The 23,745-nt window shown below is 43.0% G+C and overlaps 1 non-coding gene across 1 annotated transcript; it reads right to left on the reverse strand.

Annotated features, from left to right (window-relative positions):
• Positions 1 to 6,331: 6,331 nt before the first annotated feature.
• LOC119927850 lies at positions 6,332 to 6,469 on the reverse strand. Its single transcript, XR_005450817.1, has one exon. It is a non-coding gene; the product is annotated as a small nucleolar RNA SNORA7 (small nucleolar RNA).
• Positions 6,470 to 23,745: the final 17,276 nt, after the last annotated feature.

Consider the following 23,745-nt stretch of genomic DNA (forward strand, 5'->3'; position numbering starts at 1 on the left):
CAGTGTGCAGAGCACTGTACTAAGCACTTGGGAAGTACAAGTTGGCAACTTATAGTGACAGTCCCTACCCAACAATGGGCTCACAGTGTAGAAGAAATTAAGAAGTTTCCAAGGCTCTACCTGACTGTCCGAGGATGTGATGATATCTAATCCTTTATCGTGTATCCATATGATAATAATAATGATGGCATTTATTCAGCGCTTACTATGTGCAAAGCACTGTTCTAAGCACTGGGGAGGTTACAAGGTGATCAGTTTGTCCCACGGAGGGCTCACAGTCTTCATCCCCATTTTACAGATGAGGTAACTGAGGCACAGAGAAGTGAAATGACTTGCCCAAAGTCACACAGCTGACAATTGGCGGAGTCGGGATTTGAACCCATGACCTCTGAACCACGCTGCTTCTCTAGAAATGGTTACATCCTCCCAGAACTGCTCAATCTATGTCTACAAGACCAGTAAGACTGCAAGCTCCTTAAGGTCAGAGTTTATGTCGACCAACTCTACTGTATCGTATTCTCCCAAGTGGCTAGTACAGTTCTTGGCACACACTAAGTGTCCAATAAATTCCACTGACTGGATGATTGAGGAAAATCCGAGAAATGGGATTTAGTCTAAGACAGCTCCCAAATTAAGATAACAACCTGAGAAGCAGTGTGGCTTAGTGGAAAGAACACGGGCTTGGGAGTCAGAGGACATGGGTTCTAATCCCAGCTCCGCCACTTGTCTGCAGTGTGACCTTGGACAGGCCACTTAACTTCTCTGTGACTCAGTTACCTCATCTGTAAAATGGGGATTAAGACTGTGAGCCCCCTGTGGGACAACCTGATTACCTTGAATCCACTCCAGTGCTTGGAACAGTGCTTGGCACATGGAAAGCGCTTAACAAATACCATTATTATTATTATCATTATTATTATTATTATTATTATTATGATAAACACATTAACCATCTCTAGTTTCCTTTATACCCCAGATATGTCTAGTCATTCCGTCAGTCAGTCAGTCATATTTACTGAGGACTTAATGTGTGCAGAGCACTGTACTAAGTGCTTGGGTGAATGTAATGCAACAATATAAAGACACCATTCCTTGCCCACAACAAACTTACATTCCAGACGGGGAGACAGACATGAATATAAATAAATAAATTACAGATCTGTACATAAGTGCTGTGGGGCTGGGAGGGGGTGATGAATCCCCCGGGCCTGGAATGCCCTCCCTCTGCCCATCCGCCAAGCTAGCTCTCTTCCGCCCTTCAAGGCCCTGCTGAGAGCTCACCTCCTCCAGGAGGCCTTCCCACACTGAGCCCCTTCCTTCCTCTCCCCCTCATCCCCCTCTCCATCCCCCCATCTTACCTCCTTCCCTTCCCCGCAGCACCTGTATATATGTATATATGTTTGTACATATTTATTACTCTATTTATTTATTTATTTATTTTATTTGTACATATCTGTTCTATTTATTTTATTTTGTTAGTATGTTTGGTTTTGTTCTCTGTCTCCCCCTTTTAGACTGTGAGCCCACTGTTGGGTAGGGACTGTCTCTATATGTTGCCAATTTGTACTTCCCAAGCACTTAGTACAGTGCTCTGCACATAGTAAGCGCTCAATAAATACGATTGATGATGATGATGAATAAAGAAGGGAGTGGGAGAAGAAGAAAGAAGGGCTTAGTCAGCGAAGGTCACTTGGAGAAGATGTGCCTTCAGTGAGACTTTAAAGGGGGAGAGAGAGAGAAATGAATTCATAAAATGGAGATCTCTTCAAGTTGGGCCTCAGGAAAGTGGGCAGGGAATATCTCACAACCAAACATCTGCTTTCCCTTAGCTCTATCCGCAGGAGTGCTTACTCTGTCTCCTAGGGGCCGGAGCTTTCTCTCTACTGGTAGAAGGTCAGTTTCCTCCCAGAATCTTCCAAATAAAAATAATAATAATAATGGCATTTATTAAGCACTTACTATGTGCAAAGCACTGTTCTAAGCACTGGGGAGGTTACAGGGTGATCAGGTTGTCCCACGTGGGGCTCACAGTCTTAATCCCCATTTTACAGATGAGGTAACTGAGGCCCAGAGAATCTAAGTGACTTGCCCAAAGTCACACAGCAGACAATTGGCGGAGTCAGGATTTGAACCCATAACCTCTGACTCCAAAGCCCGGGCTCTTTCCACTGAGCCACGCTGCTTCTCCAAATGACTCTAGAGGGAAGCTGACCCTCTCTTAGGACAGTAACATTGTGCCTAACAGCATTCCTAAAGGAGAGAGGAGAGGACTGGGTCAAGTTTGGTCCCAGTGGACTGTGAGCCCACTGTTGGGTAGGGACTGTCTCTATATGTTGCCAACTTGTACTTCCCAAGTGCTTAGTACAGTGCTCTGCACACAGTAAGTGCTCAATAAATACGATTAAAAAAAAAAAACTTCATTCAGGCATGCAATTGTATTTATTGGGCACTTACCGTGAGTGCTTTGCTACTACGCACTTTAGAGCATACACTACAACAACAAACAGACACATTCCCTGCCCACAACAAGCTCACAGTCTAGAGACCTTCGCAAACTTCACAAACAGACCCAAATTTGAACCTGGCAGAAAATGAAAAGTCATTAAATGAACCAAGGTAAGAAAGTGTTAGTGCGGTGGGATTGCTAGTTTCACCTGATCCCAAATCCCTTGTCTCATTCATTTCCAAGCTTAGACCCTGAAAAATCCACCCTCTCCTCAACAGCAAAGGGCATGGAAGGGAGAAAATCGGATGTTATATGCAAAGTGGCATCATGCCTGTCCTCCCCAACAATGAGTCACTCCGTTCACCATAGCCCCGTTTATTTTCCAACTCCCCAAATTAAGACAATCTATAAAGAAATGTTCATTTATTAGCAACTTGTGTTTGACAGTTTATTTCATGTCAGCCTCCAGCTTTCCTTGGTAAGCTGATTTGCATAATGTGTTATTATGTCTAAATGGAAAACTAAATGCCTCCATGTGGTCTTTAAATGACAAGTGCTTGTCAGCTTCATGCAATATTCAGAAGTAATAGATCCAAATCACAACAGCACTCACTGAGATGTTAAAAAAAAAGAACTTGTTGTGTATCCTTCCTTGACAAATTTACACTTTGGTATGGAATTGTCAATTAGACATTCCATGTGTTAAACAGTTTAGTTCAACTGTGAAGGAATTTAGTATATCTTTATTCTTCAGTTCTCTGAGTAATTACAATTCATATTGCAATTTTTTTTCTTTCCAACAATGCAGCTCAGGGAATAATCTTCAGATGACCTTGGCAAGATATCTCCAAGAAATGCTGCTTTAATTATTTTAGCAAACGTGAATGCTTTACGATAATGGTTTCGAAAGCTCTGAAAAGTCCACTGTGCCGCCTGCATTTTAAAAAGTCCTTGGGTTTGATATTTTGGGGGAGCAAAACACTGCTTCTCACACATTATTTAAATATGAGCCCCTGCTATTTTCAAAGATGCCTTTGTGCATTATGTATATTTCTGCACTTTGCTATCATGGTTCTCATCTTGTTTTAACATGCTGACCTCACGCCCGTTACCACCGGTGATGGCAAAGTCATGAAAGTTTCATCACACGGCCACCTGAAGAGGGAAAAAGAGGCCCGGCCTCCGGCGGGAGTTTGGATCGGGAGAAAACACTGAATCGAAGGCCCTGTGGCCAAAAGCCATTCCCGTTCCTGAAGGTCAGTAGAATCTTGGTCCTGCTAAGGAGCGGCAGGTCCAGATTTAGGCCTGCCTAAGGGAAAGGGACAGTTTAGGACCCTCCTCCAGGAGGCCTTCCCAGACTGAGCCCCTTCCTTCCTCTCCCCCTCGTCCCCCTCTCCATCCCCCATCTTACCTCCTTCCCTTCCCCACAGCACCTGCATATATGTATATATGGTTGTACATATTTATTACTCTATTTATTTATTTATTTATTTATTTATTTTACTTGGACATTTCTATCCTATTTATTTTATTTTGTTGGTATGTTTGGTTCTGTTCTCTGTCTCCCCCTTTTAGACTGTGAGCCCACTGTTGGGTAGGGACTGTCTCTATGTGTTGCCAATTTGTACTTCCCAAGCGCTTAGTACAGTGCTCTGCACATAGTAAGCGCTCAATAAATACGATTGATTGATTGATTGATTTCTGAGGATTTAGGTCTGCTCCTTGAAGGTCCTAGGGGGTCTTAGCCTGAATCATATTCCACTGTATGAGTTTCCCCGGGAAAACGAAATAGATGAGATGCACCCTAGAATGAACCTGAAGTAGATAATTTACTCATTCCTTCATTCCAGATTTAGGCCTGCCTAAGGGAAAGGGACAGTTTAGGACCCTTTCTGAGGATTTGGGTCTGCTCCTTGAAGGGCCTAGGGGGTCTTAGCCTGAATCATATTCCACTGTATGAGTTTCGCCGGGAAAAAGAAATAGACGAGATGCACCCTAGAATGAACCTGAAGTAGTTAATTCACTCATTCCTTTATTCATTAACTCAGTTGCATTTATTGATTGCTAATTGTGTGCAAAACACTGTACTAAGTGCTTGGGAGAGTACAATATAACAACAAACAGTCACGTATCCTGCCCACAAGGAGCTCAGGGTCTAGAGGGGGAGACGGACGTTAATATGCGTAAGTGAATAAGTAAATTACAGATATATTCGTTTGTGCTGTGGGGATGGGAGGGAGGATGAATGAAGACAGCAAGTCAGGGCGATGCAGAAGGTAGTGGGAGAAGACAGCTTAGTCAGGGAAGGCTTCTTGGAGGAGATGTGTCTTCATTAAGGCTTTGAAAGCGGGGAGAGCAGTTATCTGTCCGATTTGAGGAGGGACGGCATTCCAGCCAGAGGTGGGATGTGGGTGAGAGGGTAGTGGTGAAATAGACGAGAGAAGCGGCACAGCCTAGTGGCTAGACCACGGGCCTGGGAGACAGAAGGTCATGGGTTCTAATCCCCGCTCCACCACTTGTCTGCTGTGTGAACTTGGGCAAGTCACTTCACTTCTCTGTGCCCGAGAAGCAGCGTGGCTCAGTGGAAAGAACACCGGCTTTGGAGTCCGAAGTCATCGGTTTAAATCCCGGCTCCGCCACTTGTCAGCTGTGTGACTTTGGGCAAGTCACTTCACTTCTCTGGGCCTCAGTTCCCTCATCTGTAAAATGGGGATTAAGACTGTGAGCACCCCGTGGGACAACCTGATCACCTTGTATCTCCCCAGTGCTTAGAACAGTGCTTTGCACATAGTAAGCGCTTAACAAATACCATTATTATTATTATTAATCTACCTTATCTGTAAAATGGGGATTGAGACCGCAAGCCCCACATGAGACAAGGGACTGTATCGAACCCGATTCCCTTGTATCCACCCCAGGGCCCCTGTAGACTGCGAGCTCACTGTGGGCAGGGATTATCTCTCTTTATTGCTGTATTGTACTTTCCCAAGTGCTTAGTTCAGTGCTCTGCACGCAGTAAGTGCTCGATAAATATGATTGAGTGAGTGAATGAATGAACAGTGCCTGGCACATTGTAAGTGCCTAATAAATATTATTATTGTTATTATTAGTTAAGTAGTCACAGCTGACCCCAAACTGGGTTGTGTCCTGAGGAGAAAGTGGCTGATCAGTTGGCAAAGAGTTATTCAAACCCCTGCATTCTCTTCAGTGTGAACCAATTACTGACATTGATTCAGCCCTTAGTACGTTCAGCACACAGGACAACATCCTGAGGAATTACCAAAGTACAGACTAGACCTTGTCCCTGCCCTCAGGAAGATCACGATCTCCTTAATGTAATACTAAGAAGCTCAATAAAATAACCACGGGAAGATGCACAGAAAGCAAAAACGCTCATCACAGATGTATAAGGGTCTTTGGGACAAGTGCCCAAGACCCTCTTGTCTTGTCTAATGCTGTCGAGTCATCTCTGACCCATAGCAATGCCAGGGACACCTCTTGCCCAGAACACCCCACCTCCATCTGCAATCACGATCTCCTTAATGTAATACTAAGAAGCTCAATAAAATAACCACGGGACGATGCATAGAAAGCAAAAACGCTCATGACAGATGTATAAGGGTCTTTGGGACAAGTGCCCAAGACCCTCTTGTCTTGTCTAATGCTGTCGAGTCATCTCTGACCCATAGCAATGCCAGGGACACCTCTTGCCCAGAACCCCCCACCTCCATCTGCAATCATTCCGGTAGTGCATCCGTGCATCCATGGAGTTTTCTTGGTAAAAATCCTGAAGTGGTTTACCATTGCCTTCTTCCACACAGTAAATCTGAGTCTCTGCCCTCAACTGTCTCCCATGCTGCTGCTGCCCAGCATGAGTGAGTTTTGACTTGCAGCAAATTGTCTTCCACTCGCTAGCCACTGGCCAAGCTAGGAATGGAATGGGTAGGCCTCTGCTTGACTCTCCCTCCCATAGTTGAGACTGGTAGAGGACTGGAAACTCTTCAGGTGCGACCCTGAGAGGGGCCATGACCCTCACCCATATGGAAATCCTTCACTGGGCTGCCAGAGGGCCTTCCTGTGGCCTCCAAGAGGGTCATTATGTCCGTTGGATGGAGAAAGAGGGGTCCACCAATGTTCATTCACAATAATAATTGTGGTATTTGCTAAGTACTTACTCTGTGCTAGGCACTGAACTAAGCGCTGGGGGTAGATACAAGGTAATTGGGTTGGACACAGTCCCTGTCCTACACAGGGCTCATAATCTTAGTCCCCATTTTCCATATAAAGGAACTGAGGCAGAGATAAGTTAAATGACTTCCCCAAAGTCACAAGGCAAACAGAACCCAGGTAAACTTGCTGTGGGCAGGAAATGTGTCTGATTTATTGTTGTATTGTACCTCCCAAGTGCTTCGTACAGTGCTCTGCACACAGTAAGTGCTCAATAAATATGATTGAATGAATGAATGAATGAATGAAAGGACTTTCTAACATTCAGGACCGTACTCTATTGCCCAAGCCATGGTTCATCACGCCTTCACCCTGCTTTTAGTATTCTGCTGTGCTGAAGACTGTAAGCTTCTGGTAGGCATGGGACATGGCTACCAACTCTGGATTATTATACTCTCCCAAGTATATAGTACATTGCTCCGCACACAGTAAGCGCTCATTAAGTATGATTGATCGATTGATTGATGCTAAGACACATCAAAGTTTCGAGGATGGGAAGGCACTTGTGCCTAAAACAGAAGGTGAGGGGTGAACTTACCTTTTGCGAAAAGCACTCCAACTACTTAATTAATGCCATCGATTTAATTGATTGATTGATTTCCATTAAGCCAGGCTGCTGATTGATTGGTTGATTGATTGACATGGAACTGCAACTGAAGGCCTTTTCGGGAAGTAGCATGATATTAAGCCATCTTGGCTCCAGGAGACTTCTTCCTGTGTTTTATTTAGAAGGACATAAAAGCAATAATGGCGGCATTTGTTATTCATACGATTATATTTATTGAGTACTTACTGTGTGCAGTCCACTGTACTAAGCTCTTGGGAGAGTACATTATAACAATAAACAGGCACATTCCCTGCCCACAGTGAGCTTGTTATAATAATAATGATTATGGTATTTGTTATGTGCTTGCTATGTGCCAAGCACTGTTGTAAGTGCTGGGGTAGATTCAAGTTAATCAGGTGGGACCCAGTCCCTGTCTCACGTGGAGTGCACATAGAGAAGCAGCGTGGATCAGTGGAAAGAGTGCGGGCTTGGGAGTCAGAGGTCATGGGTTCGAATCCCAGCTATGCCACTTGTCAGCTGTGTGACTTTGGGCAAGTCACTTCACTTCTCTGGGCATCAGTTCCCTCATCGGAAAATGGGGATTAAGACTGTGAGCCCCGTGTAGGACAACCTGATCACCTTGTATCTCCCCCAGCGCTTAGAACAGTGGTTGGCACATAGCAAGCACTTAACAGATACCAAAACTATTAAATTATTATTATTATTATGGAGCTCACAGTATCTCCACTTTACAGATGAAGTAACTGAGGCACAGAGAAGTGAAGTGACTTCCTAAGCACTTACTATGTGCCAAGCACAGTCCTTAGCACTGGGGAAGATACAGTATAATCAGATTGGGAAGCACTTGGGAAGTACAAGTCAGCAACATACAGAGACAGTCCCTACCCAACAACGGGCTCACAGTCTAGAAGGGGGAGACAGACAACAAAACAAAACATGTAGACAGGTGTCAAAATCGTCAGAACAAATAGAATTAAAATGATTAAAGCATAAAACAACAACAACAGAAGTGCTCTCATGCTGAGGGTGGACTGAATAAAGGACTCAAATCCAAGTACGGGGCGAGGCAGAAGGGAGTGGGAGAAAAGGAAGTGAGGGCTTAGTTGGGAAGGCCTCTTGGAGGAGATGTGCTCTTTAAAAAGACTTGGGGAGAGTGACCATCTGTAGGATATGAAAGGGGGAGGGAGTTCCAGGCCAGAGACTGGATGGAAAGAGCCCGGGCTCTGGAGTCAGAGGTCATGGGTTCAAATCCAGGCTCTGCCAATTGCCAGCTGTGTGACTTTGGGCGAGTCACTTAACTTCTCTGTGCCTCAGTTCCCTCATCTGTAAAATAGGGATAAAGACTGTGAGCCCACCATGGGACAACCTGATCACTTTGTAACCTCCCCAGCGCTTAGGACAGTGCTTTGCACATAGTAAAGGCTTAATAAATGCCATCATTATTATTATTATTATGTGGGCGAGGGTCTTCTTTTCTCTGATGGTGCAAATAGATGATCGCTTCAGGCAAGTGGTAGTTTGCTGCCTCAGGCTCAGGAAGAAAAGAGAGAGATGAAGACTGTAGTTACACTCCTTCCCCTCTCAGGATCGCATCTGGAGAGTTTCCAGTACTCTGCCAGTCTCAGGAGGAAGAATCAAGCATAACCTTTCCATTCCTAGCTCGGGCAGTGGAGAGCAAGTGGAAGACAATCTGATACAAGTCAAAACTCACCTGTGCTGAGCAGCAGCAGTATGGGAGAGAGCTGAGAGCAGAGATTCAAGTTAATGGCGTGGAAGAAAACTGTAGCAAAACACTTGAGTATTATTACCAAGAAAACTCTATGGCTACACTACCACAATGATTTCAGACGGAGGTGGGGCGTTCTGGAAGAGATGTGTCGTCCATGGAGTCACTATGGGTCATAAACGGTTTTTTTAGACTGTGAGCCCATTATTGAGTAGGAACCGTCTCTATGTGTTGCCAACTTGTACTTCCCAAGTACTTAGTACAGTGCTCTAAACACAGTAAGCGCTCAATAAATACGATTGAATGAAAATGAATGAAATAACTTGACGGCATAATCCAAGAAAAGAGTTACATTCCTTATAGCAATAGCTTCCTGGCCTTGTGCCAACTATGAATCCCAGAACCAGCTCCTGAATTCGATCCTGGAAAAGCTGGAATGATTTCAGGAGCTGACATAGTGCAATACCTTTGCTCCGAGCCTGGTAAAATGCCAGGTGGGCCGCTACATGCCTTGCACTGGTTTGGATACTTAGCATCATATTGCTAGGTAGAATCACAAAGAGGGAAACCCTGGCATAATAATAATAATGATGATATTTGTTAAGTGATTACTATGTGCAAAGCATTGTTCTCAGTGCTGGGGAGGTTACAGGGTGATCATGTTGTTCCATTGGGGGCTCACAGTATTAATCCCCATTTTATAGATGAGGTAACTGAGGCACAGAGAAGTTAAGTGACTTGCCCAAAGTCACACAGCTGACAGTTGGCGGAGCCGAGATTTGAACCCATGACCTCTGACTCCAGAGCCCGGGCTCTTTCCACTGAGCACGCTGCTTCTCTAATGCAGTCTAGGCATGGTTTAGTGCAAAGAGCAGGGGTTTGGGAGTCAGAGGTCAGGGGTTCTAATCCCGGCTCCTCCACTTATCAGCTGTGTGACTTTGGGCAAGTCACTTCACCTCTCTGTGCCTCAGTTACCTCATCTGTAAAACGGGGATTAAGACTGTGAGCCCCACGTGGGACAACCTGATTACCTTGTATCTACCCCAGCACTTAGAACAGTGCTTGGCACATAGTATGCACTTAACAGATACTATCATTATTACAGCTTATGCAACTAGCTCATTAGTGAACTGAAGTAGGGGGATTGAACCCAAGGAAGACATAATAAGTCTTAGGGCTTTCTTTTACAATCAATCAATCAATCAATCATATTTACTGAGTGCTTACTGTGTGCAGAGCACTATACTAAGTGCTTCCTAAGTGCAAGTTGGCAACATATAGAGACAGTCCCTACCCAACAGTGGGCTCACAGTCTAGAAGACTTTCTAGAAGACAGTCTAGAAGTCTAGAAGACTATATTTTACAATATAGTGAAGTAAAACCTCAGGTAATATGGCATAGCTGGGCAAGGTCAAAAAATAATAATGCTAATAGTTGTGGTATTTGTTAAGCACTTACTGTGTGCCAAGAACCATACTAAGCACTGGGGTGGATACAAGTAAATTGGGTTGGACACAGTCCATGTCCTGCATGGGGCTCACAGCCTCAATCCCCATTTTACAGATGAGGTAACTGAGGCACAGAAAAGTAAAGTGACTTGCCCAAGGTCACGGAGCAGACACGTGCTGGAGCCCGGATTAGAACCCAGGTCCTTCTGACTCTCAAGCCCGTGCTCTCTCAACTAAGCACAGGCCTGAAAGTCAGGAGACGTGGGCTCTGATCCTGACTCTGTAATTTGCCTGCCCTGTGACCCTGGTTAAATCACTTCACTTCTCTGAGCTTCAGTTTCCTCATCTGTAAAATGGGATTCCATATATTTTCTTCCTCCCTCTTAGACTGTGAGCCCCACATGGAGCAGAGACTACATCCAAACTGGTTAACTTGTATCTAATCCAGTGCTTAGCATAGTCCTTTTCTCACAGTAAGCAAACAAATACCTCCGTTATCATTATTGCCATTATGAACCGCCCATGATATTGAAAGTATTGTCAACTTCTCAGTCATTCTCTCTTACTTCCATAGATAAATGCCCACCGTGGGTATCATCAACTTCAACCCTGAAGGACGATTACATATGCACTCAGTAAAACTTCAGTCTGAACTATTACAAATGTCAGATTAGGAAAGTCTGAATTCATAGAGTCCTCCTGTAGTAGCAGTTAAATAGCTTGGCTCTAAAGAGCTGAAGTCTGGATTTCTTGAGTCCATCTGTAATCATAGATTTATTATAACAAGACAGTTGTCTTTTTGGTTTGTCTCCGTCAATGTGTAGCCATGCCTTTTTTATTTGAATGATAAACAGCAAAGTCGGGAGGTCTCAGATATTCCTGGGTCGGTTTGAAATAAAACAGAGGGGCATATTATTTTCTAAAATGGCAGTGATTTATTTGTATAGCTCCCCAGGTATCAAGAACAGGATGAACCCCAGGATGTCGGTTGCTAACAGGAATCAAAAGCTTTCTAATGCATCTGAACATAATCTACTAACTAGATTTAATTATCTGAAGAGAAAGCAATCAGACCACTTCTCAAAGTGAGGGAAAAGTGAATGGCCGTACGAAATTTTATAAGCAGGCTATTCATTTTCTATTCTATTACAGTAAACGGGGTGAGAACAAATAAAAGCCTTAACCTTTCTAGGGCATTCTTATTTGGGATTAATTGTGCATGTAGAACTCTGTTACAATATTCTAGGCAACTGTGTCGAATTTCAGCAGTTTATAAGGTCCAGTGATAATGAGATGAAATAAGACCCTCAAGCCAACTTTGTTGGGGGCAATTATGACCCATTACTGTGTGAATCACACACTGTGATTAAACTTGTAGTAGGTACTCAGCATCAATACTTGTTTTCAAAGGGGCACTGATTAGCATTTGTGCTGTGCATTTTGGAAATCAGAAAACATTATGGAGGATGTTACAGTAAATGAAGAACTATAGCATCCTTAGATAGCTAAACAGACTCATTTTTAGAAGAATTGACTATACATTTGGAAACAAATAACTACCTACCTCTGGAAAGTACTCCCACACCTTAGCCATGTTCCATGAAATCAGACCAGAAGCTCAGTGAAAATAGCAGTCAGTATTTTACTTCATAATATGCCCTTTTAGGCATCATTAGGAGACCTTTATTTTTATTTTTAGGCCCATTTTCATTATGCATCTGTCTTACTTTATCCTTGAAAAGAGCCATATGGTGTTTTAAAGTAGCCAGAGGTGGAAACATCAAAATTGAAGCCCCCCAAATTGTCTCAATTAAATTAGGACAGGATTCAAGATGACTTACAGTGAAGTCTGGAAAAATGTTTGTCTCTGCAAAGCATAAATGGGCATGTGTTCGGCAAAACACTATTATTAGACATATTTCGACTCAATCAAATAGTACTTTCAGGGTTTTGTAGCTATACGTTGATTAAATAATTAGATTGCACAGTTTTTTCCCATGAATTTGAATGTCTAATTTCACATAGATTATTTCATTCAATTCATTTATCCAATCATATTTATTGAGCACTTACTATGCACAGAGCACTGGACTAAGAGCTTGGGAGAGTATAAACAGATACATTCCCTGCTCACAATGAGCTTAAAATCTAGAAGGTTCTACATATACATGTGAACACAGGTCCCCCAGAATCCTTTTTTCAGTCCAATTTTTGCCCATGGTGACATTAGCACTTCCAACTGTTGTAATTCCCCCAGGTTTAATTTTGTGGATTTTGTTTCAAAACGTTAAGGCTGAAACACCCTGAGAAGAAAATTGGATGGAAAAAGTAAAATTCCACAATCATTCAAAACAAAGGAACACTCAGTTATCAATTCAATCGTTCACGTTTACTAAGCACTTTCTATGGAAACAAACATCAAACGTGTGCCATAGTTACGAAAGACCAGGCAAAATTGTCTCTCATAACTATGTCACGTGCTTTTTTAAAGATATTGCAACTCGAATTGCCACATCGGTCAGCCCAGCTTTTGATAACATAAAGTTATGACGGCTTATGCTGCTGAGCTGTTTCTGACCCATAGCTATTCCATGGACATACCTCTTCCAGAATGTCCCACCTCCAAATGCAATCATTCTGGTAGTGTATCCTTAGAGTTTTCTTGGTAAAAATACAGAAGTCATTTACCATTGACTTCTTCCGCTCAGTAAACTTGAGTTTCTGCCCTCGACTCTCGCCCATGCCGCTGCTGCCCAGCACGGGTGAGTTTTGACTTGTTAGCAGATTGCCTGCCACTCGCTAGCCACTGCCCAAACTCGAAATGGAATGGGTAGGCCTTTGCTTGACTCTCCCTCCCATTGCCGAGACCAAAATAGTACTGAGAACTCTCCAGGTACCAGCCTGAGAGGAGAATAATAATAATAATAATAATGGTGGCATTTGTTAAGCTCTTACTATGTGCAAAGCACTGTTCTAAGTGCTGGGGGAGATACAAGGTGATCAGGTTGTCCCACTTGGGGCTCACAGTCTTCATCATCATTTTACAGATGAGGTAACTGAGGCACAGAGAAGTTAAGTGGCTTGCCCAAGGTCACACAGCTGACATTTGGCAGAGCCGGGATTCAAACCCAGGACCTCTGACTCCCAAGCCCACACTCCTTCCACTGAGCCACGCTGCTTTAAAAGTATAGACTAAACATGATAGTGCTTTGAATCTTCTCTTTTCTTCAGCCTTTTTTAAAAGATAATGGAGGAGAAAGAGCCATTTATTTCTAAGTCCATTAGACGGTGGATAAATAAGAAACTTCATTAGCAAATTTTCTTTCCTAATCAGATCAAAATATTATGGTGCTGGACGCACAGTATTTGTGAGAATGGGGCCTTTTTGCTGAACTACTCGAAATGAGGAGCTGAGGGATCAATCAGCCTGTAATTAGAGCATTCAGAAGGAATAAGGGAGTTAAAGAGTTGGGCCAGGATCTGGCAAGAGCGTGGGCTCGGAAATCAGAGGACTTGGGTTCTAATTTCGGCTCCACCACGTTTCTGCTGTGTGACCTTGGGTGAATCACTTAACTTCTCTATGCCTCAGTTACCTCATTTGTAATGGGGATTAAGACTGTGAGCCCCATGTGCAACAACCCGCTTACCTTGTATCTACCCCAGCACTTAAAAGAGTGCTTGGCACATTGTAAGCACTTAACAAATGCTATAAATAATACTATTATTATCTCAGTGGAAGTGCTACACATTCCCTGGTGCTCACGGCTGAAGATAATTTCTCAGACGGAAAGATGGCCAACAACTAATGTTGAATCTCAATTCCATTGAAAAAAAATTCTCCATTTCCTGTGCTCCTGCCAAGGAGAGCTGTTGGAGAGAATCCAGTCACCGGACCAATATTGGCCACTTCAAATTCATCCTTTCTGGCTAAAATCTGACTCTCTACTCTGATCAACAACATTACTTCTCCTTCCTCATTAGCTCCCATGCCCACTGTCCCCCAACTTTAACCTCTAATTCCTCCACCGCCTTGCAAATACTTTTTTGACAAAAATCTTAAGAATAACACGTGATCTTGCAAAATAGCTCCCTCACCACCTCAGCTCCCTTCCATTCCCATAGCCACCCTCTCACCCTTTTCTGCTGTCTCTCAAGAGATCTCCTACCCACCTGAAAGTCAACCTGTCCACCTGACCCCATCCCTTCTCTCCTTCTAAAGTCATCTGTACCCACTCATCTCCTCTCCCTAACAGGAATTTTCAACTGCTCACCCTCTGATGAATACACCTCCTCTGACTCCAAACATGTCCAGGACTGAGTTTTGGATCCCCTTCTCTTCTCAATCTACACTCACTCCCTTGGGGCCTTCATCCTCTCCTACTGCTTCAACAACCAACAATCAACAATACCACCACCCTTCCATCTCTGAAGCCTGAAACCTTGGTGTTATCCTTGACTCCTTTTCTTTCATGCCCCATGTTAAATCTCTCATCAAATCCTGCCTGTTCTTTCCTTAATGCATTTTGTTAAGTGTGTACTGTGTGTCGTGCATTGTACTAAGCACTGATACGGATACAAGATAATCAGATTGGACACACTCCATGTCCCACGTGGGGCTCACAGTCTTAATCTCCATTTTACAGATGTGGTAACTGAGACGCAGAGAAGTTAAGTGACTTGTCCAAGGTAACGCAGCAGACAAGTGATGGAGCAGAGATTAGAACCCATGTCCTCCTGATTCCCAGGCCCATGCTCTATCCACTAGGCCATGCTGCCTCTCTGAGCAGTTTTTCTTCCCCCAGGATCTACCCATTCCTATCTAAACAACCACCACACTGGCACAGGCACTTGGTATTATCCCATCATAACTACTGCAACAACCTCCTCACTTGTAGTAATGACGATATAGGTTAGATTTAGCTAAAGGAGGTAAATTACAGATATGAGATGATTGGAACTCTAAATTCTAAATTTCAGTTATTTCCTCATTTCAGTCATTTTTCAATCTTCATAAGCCTAGAAGGGAACGTTTCCTTGCTAGTATATTTTGGGGGGGTCACCAAGTATTTTATCTTTAGCCAAAGTGAATCCCATGAAGGAATTTCAGAGCTCTGGGTGGACATTAGAATTATAATGATAATAATAATAGTATTTGATAGGTGCTTACTATTCATTCATTCATTCAGTTGCATTTATTGAGTGCTTACTGTGTGTGGAGCACTGTACTAAGTGCTTGGGAGAGTACAGCATGGCCCAGTGGAAAGATCATGGGCTTTGGAGTCAGAGATCATGGGTTCAAATCCCGGCTCTGCCAACTGTCAGCTGTGTGACTTTGGGCAAGTCACTTCACTTCTCTGTGCCTCAGTTACCTCATCTGTAAAGTGGGGATTAAAACTGTGAGCCCCCCATGGGACAACCTGATCACCTTATAACCTTCCCAGTGCTTAGAACAGTGCTTTGCACATAGTAAGCACTTAAAAAATACCATTATTATTATTATTATTATTACAATTGAACAGTAAATAGGCACATTCCCTACCCACAATGAGTTTACAGTCTAGATCAGGAGACAGGAATTACTATAAATAAATAAATTACAGATATGTACATAAATGCTCTATGTTCCAGGAAGAGCTAGGATAGATACAAGATAATTGGGTTGGATACAGTCCCTGTCCCACATAATCATCATCATCAATCGTATTTATTGAGCGCTTACTGTGTGCAGAACACTGTACTAAGTGCTTGGGAAGTACAAGTTGGCAACATATAGAGACAGTCCCTACCCAACAGTGGGCTCACAGTCTAAAAGATATAATACTCACTTGGGGCTCACAATCTTAATCCCGATTTTACAGATGAGGGAACTGAGGCACAGAGAACTGAAGTGACTTGCCCAAGGCCACACAGCCAACATGTGGTGGATCTGGGATTAGAATCCAGGTGCTTCTGACTCCCAAGCCTGTCTGTATCCATAAGGCCATGCTGCTTCTCCATATTCTACATAATCCTAAAGAATTCAGAAACCAAAAATATTTTCAAATTAGGGGACTTTATTTAACAAGGTTATGGGAGCCAGATCACATTGTTGGTACCGCTAACGGAATGATGTCACTGAGTTTGCAGAAAGAGAAATTCGGAAGAAAACTGGGCTGCCTATGAAGTTTCTCAATGATCCAACCTCAATTTGGCATTCAGCCTTTCTCCCCTAATCCAGGACGTTTGTGCGACTTCAAAATGTACAGGGAGTGGACAGAAATAAGACGTTTTGGAGGATAGAAAGGATGGATGTGAACAGCAAGGTTGAAGTCCAAAATTGTTTTCCATTTCCAAGGTTTATACAGAAAGCAAGAGGTCACACCTTCTATGTTAGGTTTAACAGGTCTATGCAGTAATGAAATGAGGGCTTATAACAAACTCTTTAAACCCACGAACTGTTAGACAAGGATGAAGAGTGTAACCAATGAGTGGAAAGTTGATTTGAAATAGGGTGGTGTTATCCAAATAGCACTTAGGAAGCTGCTTTAAATGGACCAACATCTGAAATTTGATAACAGACTAATATAGTTCCTGAAATTTATCACAACTACAGCTCATTAGAACTCTGTAGGTATGAGAGTGTTAGGCTTTAACAATAATAATAATAATAGTAATAATAATAATGGCATTTATTAAGTAAGCTTATTAAGTAAGCTATGTGCAAAGCACTGTTCTAAATGCTGGAGAGGTTACAAGGTGATCAGGTTGTCCCATGGGGGGCTCACAGTCTTAATCCCCATTTTACAGATGAGGTAACTGAGGCCCAGAGAAGTGAAATGACTTTCCCAAAGTCACACAGCTGACAATTGGCAGAGCCGGGATTTGAATCCATGCCCTGTGCCCCCAAAGCCCGTGTTCTTTCCACTGAGCCACGCATCTAAACAGTATTTTAGACAGTGGAAACCAGTGGATGTTTGATAGCTCTGAATGTGAGCATATGACAGAATACCGCTACTACTACTACTAATTTTTTTTTTGTTAAGCACTTAGGATGAGATTAACACTGGAAGATGTCTCTCATAACTATGTCATGTGTTTTTTTAAAGAAATTGCAACTTCAATTGCCACATCGGTCAGCCCAGCTTTTGATAACATAAAGTTATGACTTGCCTTATGCTGCTGAGCTGTTTCTGAGCCATAGCTATTCCACGGACATACCTCTTCCAGAATGTCCCACCTCCAAATGCAATCATTCTGGTAGTGTATCCTTAGAGTTTTCTTGGTAAAAATACAGAAGTCATTTACCATTGACTTCTTCCGCTCAATGTTAATCAGAATTAAGCACTAGGGTAGAGACAAGGAAAGGTTTGGGGGAAATTCACCATTTTACAGTCCCGGGTTCACAGCATTGAATTTCAGTGAAAGTATTTTTTAAAGGTTGGCAGGAACTGAATCTTTGTGTTCCAAGGCCTTCCCACCCGCTGCTGGTCCAGAGACTCACCTGGATGAAGTGCAGGTTCTGGGGATCATTTGTGAGCAGCCTGCTAAGAGCTGTAGTTCACCCAAACCTATTCGTGTTACTTTGAGGAAAACATTGAAGTCTCAATTTTCTGCTGTGTAGCAGGAGATTTCCAATTTTCATTGTTTGAACTAAATTCTCTAGAGTCCTTTGAGCCTGGAATCCCAGCGGATCTGTCCGACGTGTGGTTTGGCTCTCAGTTTAACTATGATTTGAAATGGATTTTCTCTTCTTAATGATAGGGACCAAATTGTAGAATGTAATCTCCTGGACTGTGGACTCTACTTGGCGTGGCTGTGAAGCAATCCTGGGACTTCCAAAAATGCAATAGACATTCACAAATTGTGATAATATGATGAGTATCTTTCCTCTATGCCTCCCCAGAACACCTGCAGAAGCAGTAGGAATTTTTAAGTACAAAGCACTGTATTGAGTAGTGGTAAAGCGGTACATGGATGAGATATAGACAAGGTCCCTAGGTCCCAAGGGGCTCACGGTCAAAGAACAAATTGAGGAGAATTATCTAAAACCTGCAATTTTGTAAGGGGAAGTGTCTCTTAACTCTGTCAGAATAGTTGGGAAGTCAAATGGTTTCTCCGACTCTAGAACAAAATTACCTTTCAAAACCCCCACAAAAGTGCCAACTAGGCAATTCATACACTATCATGTTGCAAACCTGAGATTTCTCAAGTTCTATTTTTAGATCTATATCTATCTTTTCCCCCATTATCACCAAGCAAAGTGAATCACATTTAAAAAGCACCTCTGTGCATGTTGCTCTGAGTTACTGCCATAACACAATGAGTAGATTCCAGATACGGGGCTAAAAAATGCTTCATTATCATCTGAACCTTCAATTTGTTGGAATGAAAAGTGCAATTGCACTATTCAGTGAGAAAATCCTACATTATACTTGGACCAAGTCCCAAGTGTTCAAGTTCTGGTACCTTGAGGTAATGAGGCAACTTTCTCATTCATTCATTCATTCAATCGTATTTTTTGAGTGCTTACTATGTGCAGAGCACTGTACTAAGCGCTTGGGAAGTACAAGTTGGCAACATATAGAGATGGTCCCTACCCAACAACGGGCTCACCAAACTTCACCAGGGCTTAAAGGGAAGCAAAGTGGCCGAGTGGAAAGAGCATAGGCCAGAGAGTCCAAGGACCTGGGTTCTAATCTCGGCTCTGCCACCAACCTGGTGGGTGACCTTGGATAAATCACTTCACTTCTCTGGGCCTTAGGTCCCTCATCTGCAAAATGGGGATTCAATACCAGTGCTCCCTCCTACTTAGAATGTGAACCCCATGTGACACCTAATTATCTTGGATCTATTCTGGTGCTTAGTACAGTGCTTAGCATGAAACTGTGGTATTTGTGAGCATTCAACAAGTACCACAATTATTATAGCAGTTGGGTCATATTCATTCTTAGTGTAAAGACTCTTACGTAGTTATTTAATTAAATGCAGGCCACGCTTTAAAAACTCTGAAAATTGCTAGTGTATTCTTTGTCAAGTAATTAGCAACCTAATACATTATTAAATAGAACAAAAGGAAATGAAGTAAATAAACAAAGATAGTTCCGTGCACCTATTTCTTATGGATGTAATGTAGTGTGGGCGAGAGCAGTGGGACAAGAACAGGAGTAGAGGGAAAAGGATAGAAAAGAAAGAGATAGAGATAATAATAATAATAATAATAGCATTTATTAAGTGCTTACTACATGCAAAGCACTATTCTAAGCGCTGGGGAGGTTACAAGGTGATCAGGTTGTGCCATGGGGGGCTCAAAGTCTTAACCCCCATTTTACAGATGAGATAACTGAGGCACAGAGAAGTTAAGTAACTGGCCCAAAGTCACACAGCTGACAGTTGGCGGAGCCGGGATTTGAACCTGCGACCTCTGACTCCAAAGCCTGTGCTCTTTCCAGTGAGCCACGCACAGAGAAGAAGAATCAATCAATCATTCAACCGATATTTTTCATTGAGTGCTTACTGTGTTGCAGAGCACTGTATTAAGCGCTTGGGAGAGGACAATACAACAGAGTTGGTAGATATAGTCCCTGCCTAAAGTGAACTAAAAGGGAGACAGATATTAATATAATATAATAATAATATAATATAATATAATAATATATATGTTTGTACATATTTGTTACTCTATTTATTTATTTATTTTATTTGTACCTATCTATTCTATTTATTTTATTTTGTTAGTATGTTTGGTTTTGTTCTCTGTCTCCCCCTTTTAGACTGTGAGCCCACTGTTGGGTAGGGACTGTCTCTATATGTTGCCAATTTGTACTTCCCAAGCGCTTAGTACAGTGCTCTGCACATAGTAAGCGCTCAATAAATACGATTGATGATGATGATGATGATGATGATGATAAATAAATTATGTTCCTCCGTCACACACACATGCAAGCACACACTCCCCCTTGTTCTAAAATGATCGTTTTTCAGCATTGCCTAATGGGTAGAGTGGGGGCTTGGTAATCAGAAGGACCTGGGTTCTTAGCCCAGCTGTGCCACTTGACTGTCCACTATGTGACCCTGGGCAAGTCACTTAACTTCTCTGTGCCTCAGTTACCTCATCTGTAAAATGGATTAAGACTGTGAGTGCCATGAAGCAGCATGGCTCAGTGGAAAGAGCAGGGGCTCAGTGGAAAGAACACAGGATAGAGAGGAAAGAGCCCGGGCTTTAGAGTCAGAGGTCATGGGTTCAAATCCCAGCTCCGCCAATTGTCAGCTGTGTGACTTTGGGCAAGTCGCTTCACTTCTCTGTGCCTCAGTTGCCTCATCTGTAAAATGGGGATTAAGACTGTGAGTGCCATGAAGCAGCGTGGCTCAGTGGAAAGAGCAGGGGCTCAGTGGAAAGAGCACAGGAAAGAGTGGAAAGGGCCCAGGCTTTGGAGTAAAAGGTCATGGGTTCAAATTCTGACTCCGCCAATTGTCAGCTGTGTGACTTTGGGTAAGTCACTTAACTTCTCTGTGCCTCAGTTACCTCATCTGTAAAATGGGGATTAAGACTGTGAACCCCTCTTGGGACAACCTGATCACCTTGTAACCTCCTGAGTGCTTAGAACAGTGCTTTGCAGGTAGTAAGCACTTAATAAATGCTATTATTATTATTATTATTATGTGGGTCACAGACTGTGTCCAACCTGATTTGCTTGTTTCCACTCCATTGCTTAGTACAGTGTCTGGCACATAGAAAACACTTAGCAAACACCACAGTTATTATTTTTTATCATTATTATTATTCCCATTGAAGAGCAATGCTGCTTCCCTCCCTGAATCCCGCTGCTGCCCCAGACCCTTGATCTCGACTGAAGATTCTCATCATCATCATCATCATCAATCGTATTTATTGAGCACTTACTATGTGCAGAGCACTGTACTAAGCGCTTGGGAAGTACAAATTGGCAACATATAGAGACAGTCCCTACCCAACAGTGGGCTCACAGTCTAAAAGGGGGAGACAGAGAATAGAGTTGGGACCTGGGTTCTAATCCCAGCTCTGCCATTTGTCTGCTGTGTGACCTTGGGCAAGTCACTTGACTTCTCCGTGCCTCAGTTATCTCATCTGTAAAATGAGGGTTAAGACTGTGAGCCCCATGTGGGACATGGACCATGTCCAACCTAATACAAATCTACCCCAGCGCTTAGTGCAGGGCCTGGCACAAAATAAGCACTAAACAAATACAAAAAAAAAAAAATTGTTCTTGGTGGTACTGGAGGCTGCTTTCCTCCTGGAAAATTGAGTGCCCTCTTACATCAATAGAGGCAGCATTCATTCATTCATTCAATCATTCATTCATTCAATCGTATTTCTTGAGCGCTTACTGTGTGCAGAGCACTGTACTAAGCGCTTGGGAAGTACAAATCGGCAACATATAGAGATGGTCCCTACCCAACAGTGGGTTCACAGTCTAGAAGGGGGAGACAGACAACAAAACAAAACATATTAACAAAATAAAATAAATAGAATAAACATGTACAAATAAAATAAGTAAATAAAGAGTAATATAATATAAATAAATAAATAGAGTAATACACACGGTAAGAGCCCGCTGCGGGACAAGGCCTGCGTCCAACCCGATCTCCTTGGGAGCCACCCCGGCGTTCATTCATTCATTCAATCATATTTATGGAGCGCTTACTGTGTGCAGAGCACTGTACTATGCGCTTGGGACGTACAAGTTGCCGACTTGTACGTCCCAAGCACTTAGTACAGTGCTCTGCACACAGTAAGCGTTCCATAAACATGATTGAATGAATGAATGAACAGACTTCCAGGCAATGCTCCGGCTACTTCCCAAGAAGGGCTCTTTGACAAAGCTCCAACTTCTCCAGTCGCCAGCCAAGCTAGAACATGGCTTGGAGGTTTGCAGTCCCCCTTCTGTGTCAGAATCCTGTAGAAATGTCACGTGCTTTCTGTGAATTCAACGCAGCAAAATAATAATCTTGATCGCATCATCATCATCATCAATTGTACTTATTGAGAGCTTACTATGTGCAGAGCACTGTACTAAGCGCTTGGGAAGTACAAATTGGCAACATATAGAGACAGTCCCTACCCAACAGTGGGCTCACAGTCTAATTTATTAAGCACTTTCTATGTGCCAGATGTTATGCTAAGCTCTGGAGTGGAGACAAGAGGATCAGATCAGACATGAATGATAGCTGTGTCTCTAAAGCATCCTGAGATATTATAATAATAATAATAATGATGACATTTATTAAGCGCTTACCATGTGCAAAGCACTGTTCTAAGCGCTGGGGAGGTTACAAGGTGATCAGGTGATCATTTGCCCGATGTTTTCTAGGCTATGAGCCCGTTTTTGGGTAGGGACAGTCTTTATATGTTGCCAACTTGTACTTCCCAAGCGCTTAGTACGGTGCTCTGCACACAGTAAACGCTCAATAAATACGATTGAATGAATGAATGAATGAATCAGCTTGTCCCACGCGGGGCTCACATTTTACAGATGAAGGAACTGAGGCCCAGAGAAGTTAAGTGACATGCCCAAAGTCACACAGCTGTCAATTGGCGGAGCCGGGATTTGAACCCATGACCTCTGACTCCCAAGCCCGGGCTCTTTCCACTGAGCCAATCAATCGAACCATCAATCAGTGGTATTTGTTGAGCGCTTGTGGTGTGCAAAGCACGGCACTAAGAGCTTCAGAGAGTACAATACAGTAATGTCACGGAGGTGGTAGACGCATTCTCTGCCCACCGCAGAGTCTGGATGTACTGACTGCTACTACTGACCTTCGCGCTTTTCCAGTGAGGAGCATCCTGGAATGATGGGATGAAAGGGGACTCACCACTACTGTCCATTTGGTCAAGTTCTGCAGGATTTGCCCGATGTTTTGACCTGCTGAAAGAAGCATGGGGCAGTAATAGTATTTGTTGAGTGCAAGGCACTCACTGCACTAAGCTCTCAGAAGCAGCCACATGACCTAGTGGAAAGATCACGGGCCTGGGAATTAGAGGACCTGGATTATAATAATAATTATAATTATTATATTATATATTATAGTATATTATATAATTATATAATTAATATATTATTATTATGGCATTTGTTAAGCGCTTAGTATGTGCCCAGCACTGTTCTAAGCGCCGGGGTAGATACAAGGTAATCAAGTTGTCCCACCAGGGGCTCACAGTCTTCATCCCCATTTTACAGATGAGGGAACTGAGGCACAGAGAAGTTAGGCGGCTTGCCCAAAGTCATACAGCAGACAAGTGGCAGAGGTGGGATTAGAACCCACATCCTCTGACTCCCACGCCCGGGGTCTTTCCACTAAGCCACGCTGCTTCTAT

The sequence above is a fragment of the Tachyglossus aculeatus genome, chromosome 4 (assembly GCF_015852505.1).
Source record: "Tachyglossus aculeatus isolate mTacAcu1 chromosome 4, mTacAcu1.pri, whole genome shotgun sequence".
Taxonomy (NCBI): domain Eukaryota; kingdom Metazoa; phylum Chordata; class Mammalia; order Monotremata; family Tachyglossidae; genus Tachyglossus; species Tachyglossus aculeatus.